This window comes from Labrus bergylta, chromosome 24, assembly GCF_963930695.1.
Source record: "Labrus bergylta chromosome 24, fLabBer1.1, whole genome shotgun sequence".
In the NCBI taxonomy this organism is placed as follows: Eukaryota; Metazoa; Chordata; class Actinopteri; order Labriformes; family Labridae; genus Labrus; species Labrus bergylta.
Window position 1 is genome coordinate 13,472,932 of NC_089218.1, and position 5,000 is coordinate 13,477,931.

The 5,000-nt window shown below is 42.6% G+C and overlaps 2 non-coding genes across 2 annotated transcripts; both read right to left on the reverse strand.

The window, feature by feature from the left end:
- Nucleotides 1–103: 103 nt before the first annotated feature.
- On the reverse strand, nt 104–222 carry LOC114918845 (5S ribosomal RNA). The gene has a single exon (XR_003807363.2). It is a non-coding gene; the product is annotated as a 5S ribosomal RNA (ribosomal RNA).
- Nucleotides 223–383: 161 nt separating this feature from the next.
- LOC114920088 (5S ribosomal RNA) lies at nt 384–502 on the reverse strand. The gene has a single exon (XR_003808064.2). It is a non-coding gene; the product is annotated as a 5S ribosomal RNA (ribosomal RNA).
- Between the last annotated feature and the right edge of the window lie 4,498 nt (nt 503–5,000).

Below are 5,000 nucleotides of genomic sequence, written 5' to 3' on the forward strand. Positions count from 1 at the left end.
GGGAGCATTTGCTCCCCCACATTATTGATTCTGGCTGAATTTTTGGACATGTGAATATGTCTCTATATGATGAAAGAAAAGCATATGATGAAAAAAATGAAAGAGCTTACAGCACCTGGTATTCCCAGGCCGTCTCCCATCCAAGTACTAACCAGGCCCGACCCTGCTTAGCTTCCGAGATCGGACGAGATCGGGCGTGTTCAGGGTGGTATGGCCGTAAGCCATTATTGTGTGCAGAAAGGGGCCTTTTAAAGATCTCATGCCCTCGGCCATAATGTGGGGGAGCAAATGCTCCCCCACATTATTGATTCTGGCTGAATTTTTGGACATGTGAATATGTCTCTATATGATGAAAGAAAAGCATATGATGAAAAAAATGAAAAAGCTTACAGCACCTGGTATTCCCAGGCGGTCTCCCATCCAAGTACTAACCAGGCCCGACCCTGCTTAGCTTCCGAGATCTGACGAGATCGGGCATGTTCAGGGTGGTATGGCCGTAAGCCATTATTGTGTGCAGAAAGGGGCCTTTTAAAGATCTCATGCCCTCGGCCATAATGTGGGGGAGCAAATGCTCCCCCACATTATTGATTCTGGCTGAATTTTTGGACATGTGAATATGTCTCTATATGATGAAAGAAAAGCATATGATGAAAAAAATGAAAGAGCTTACAGCACCTGGTATTCCCAGGCGGTCTCCCATCCAAGTACTAACCAGGCCCGACCCTGCTTAGCTTCCGAGATCTGACGAGATCGGGCGTGTTTTTTTTTTTTTATCTTTTATTATCAAAAGTACAAAAACATTTATATTATTTACACATCATTTACAAGAAATACAATACCAAAACATACACCATATAAATCAAACCTCCCCTCAGAGGCAAGCGCTTGCCAAAGAAAACAAAATAAAGCAAACAAAATCAAAACCTCCCCTGATTCCAAAACACTTAAAAACTCTCTTGAGTTCTTCCCTCAAAGTAAACAACCCCCGAAAACAAACCCCAAAGCAAACAAAATCCCCTTGAGAGCTCTCAACCTCCCCTGCAAACCAAAAGGCCCTCAAATCAAACCACCCATTTTTCCCCATGACCAACGAAAAACCGTAACAGAAACAAAATAAATTATACGTCCCACACAATGCCCTCTTCATTTACCCCACACACTTTCGCCCCTTCCACAAACATTCTCACAAACTCACTCTCATTCGCAACGTGCAACAATTTTAGGTGTGCTCTCCATTCATTCGAAAGCATTCTCCACACATTCATTCTCTTGTTTTCGTACAATGCAAAATTCCTTCTGTTAAAAACCGCTTTGCGTGCAAAGGCTAAAATCATATTCATAACGTTGTGGTTTTTTTGTTTCGTTCCCACCCCCATCAGCACCGACAATTCCCACCCCCTTTCATTCCAACACTCATTCTCACTACATTTCCCCAACATTTCCCTTATTTTTCCCCAAAACACGCCCAATTCCCCACATGTCACAAACAAATGCACCAAATCCTCATCCACACTTTCACATACACAACACTTTCTTTCATACCTCTCCTTGTGGATTTGATGCAGGACGATGCAGGTGAAGATCCTCCTGTGCCTCAGTTTGAAATCTAAGTCAAATATTGCATGCGGTGTGTGCGGTATGTTAATGTTTTTCCATATCATGTTGCTTGTTATGTCTGGGTATGTGTCTGTCCATTTAACTTCAGATGTGGGTTTCTGTATTCTATGTGTGATTGCGCATCTATACCAAATTTTTGTGGTGACATCAGTAATGTTGTGCTTCTTCTCCCCTAGGCACAGGGAGATCCCCACCGCATCGTCCCGCATCGCTCCCTCCTTCTCCTTGATTAGTTTTTCCCATTCGCTCGACAAAGACAATTTTACATTTTCAAACACTCTCTCAATCACATCCTTTCTGCACACATACCCCTTGTTTTTTAACCCCACCAACACCATTTGTACATCAAACTCCCCCTCATCGTTCACTAAATCCCCTATTCTAATGTATCCCGCTTTCTCCATTGCCTCGCACTTGATTGCCCTCTCCCCATTTTTAAAATACGGGCTTGAGAGGAAGGGCAGCCGCAGCACTGACCCTCTCGTTCCGCATTCCGGTACAGTCCAGGCTGAAACCTGATACCACGCATTGAGTACTTCCTGGAAAAACCGTGGCAAGTGTTTAAATGCGTCCGGGTTATTTATCTGGTGCAGGTTGTCCTCGTTGTGGAGTCCAAAACTGCACAGATGTTGTTTGAAATGATTTTTCCAACCTACGCTCCGGCTCTGGTCCTTAAATTTGCCTATCAATTTGGCTCTTAGTGCTACTTTTTTTGTCAGTAAGTCAATCAAAGCTAACCCACCCTGATCTTTAGCCCCTATTATTGTTTTGTGAGCTATACTCGCTGCTTTGTTTCTCCAAATAAAGTCCCTAATGATCTTTGAGATCTCCGCGAAGGCCCAGTCCGGGAGCGCGCAAGTACTCAGCGCATGATTCACTTTGGACAACACGAGAGCATTTGTTACGGCTACCCTTCCTCTCAGCAATAGGCCCCTTGCCCTCCACAAATTCAAAGTTTTCTTAATTTTACCCACCACCTCTTTCCATGTTTCGTCATCACATTCATTCTCGTTTTTCCCCACACTCACTCCCAGCACTTTTCTTCTCTCCCCCACCGTTTTAAATCCCCACCTATTAGCGTAATTTGATTCCCTTCCCAGTAGCATAATTTCAGACTTATTTTCGTTTACTTTTGCCCCCGATGCCCTTTCATAGGTTTGCACGTGTTTCAGTATTAGTTCTATATCCTCCTCTCTTTTCACCATTATATTCACGTCATCCGCATATTGGATTATTTTAACATTTTCCTCCCCTATTCCTTCAATGCTCCCGTCTTCCGATATCAGCGCTGCCAGCGGCTCTGCCACCAAGCTATACAGCAGCGCTGACATCGGACACCCCTGTCTTACTGATCTTGTGATCTTAAATGCATCAGTTAAAGCCCCGTTACATTTTATCTTACTTTCCGCCCCTTTGTACAACACATTTATCCACTCTCGCATTCTCTCCCCGAACCCAAACTTCTCCAAAACCCTCCCCATGAACCCATGATCCACTCTGTCAAATGCCTTACTTAAATCAATCCCTAACCATATCCCCCCCTCCCTTTCCATGTCCCTGACCGTCTGTTTTATTGAAATGATTGAGTCTGCTATGTCCCTGTTTGGTATGCTGTATGATTGTGTTTGCTCTATGATAGTTCCTATTACTTCCCTGATTCTATTGGCTATTGTTTTTGCTATGATTTTGTAATCTGTGTTTAGTAAACTGATTGGTCTGTAGTTGTCCAGATTTTTATTGTCCCCCTTGTTTTTGTAGAAAATAGTAACCACCCCCTCCCCCAAGCTTTTCGGTATGCATTTGACTCTCTCAATATATTTACTTAGTTTGCCTAGTATGGGTACTAGCTGTTCTTTGAAAGCTAAATAAAATTCAGCAGTTAGGCCATCGCTACCAGGACTTTTGTTTCTGTTTAAACCCTCTAGAGCGCTTTTGATTTCTCCGTCCGTAAACTCACTTTCACACCATATTTTATCCTCGTCGCTAAGTTCCTTCTTTAAGGCACCCACAGCTCTGTCCGCGCTCGCACCATCACACTCCTGTCTCGTGAACAGGCTTTCATAGTAGCCTTTGACCGTTTTTAATATTTCAGTTTTATCCGTCACCCTTTCCCCTGCTGCGTTCACTAATTCGTTTATTTCTGTTTTTATTTGCTTTTGTTTCTCCAGACCCAGGAAAAAGGCTGTGCTCCTTTCCCCTTCATACAAATATTGTATTTTGCTCCTAATCGCTGCGCCCCTACATTTTTTTAGTTCGAACGCTTTTAACTGCTCTTTTAAGCGTATGTATTTTTCTGCGCAAGCATTATCTGCACTGTCGAGCAATGTTATTTCCTCACTTAGTTGTTTTCTTAGATTCTCTTCCATTTGATTTTCTCTCCACTTTTTCTCCTTACTATAGTTAATGCACTTTTTTTTGATTCTGACTTTTACCCCATCCCACCACACATTCATATCTTCATTCTCCCCCCACTCATATCCCACATCATTCAAGAATTTTTTCATGCTTTTCACAAACGCATCATCTTCTAGCAGACTTCCGTTAAAGCACCATATCCCTCCTTTACGTGAATCAGTTTCTTTTCCAAATGTGATTGTCATTCCTGCGTGATCGCTCCACGTATTGGTTTTATACTCAGCGCTTTTTACCCACTTCACCACCTCACATGTCACCAGGGAGAGGTCTATTCTTGATTGTTTCAGTCTGTTTAGCACGATTTGCCTTCTAGAGTAAGCCCTTTCCCATGGGTGCAGCAATCTCCATATGTCTAAGCACTGCTTGGTTATTATTAGGTCTTTCAGTGCCCCTCTGCTTACGTCCCCCTTGAACACATTATTTTTTGATACGTCTGTTGGCGTCATTGCCACATTGAAGTCGCCGATTATCACGCAGTTTCCTTCCCACCATTTGCTTATTTCTATAAAAAACGTTTTCCTTTCTTTTTCTCCGTTCGGCGCATATATATTTATAATTCTTAAATTTTTTGTTTCGTACATACAGTCTATAACTATAACTCTCCCCTCTTTATCCCCGTACACCAAATTAACCCCTGTTACCCGATCCGTTTTGATTAGAACCGCCACTCCTCTCGCCCTTGGCGTACCATTGGAGCTAAAGATTTGGCCCACAAAGTCTTTTTTAATGTCTTCTACCAGGGAATCATCCCACCTGGTCTCCTGCACACACAGGAGGTCATTTTGCCAGGAAAGCATGGATTGTCTCTTTTCCTTGCTTCGTAGTCCATTGGCGTTGATAGAAAATAAAATTAAGGCCATTATCAAAAAGGAAAAAAAAGAAAAACAAACGGATTTACCAGGGTTATTTCCAGCCATTATTTGTCTTTACTTTTTAATTTTTTAGCCAACTTCTTTCGTTGCCCCAAA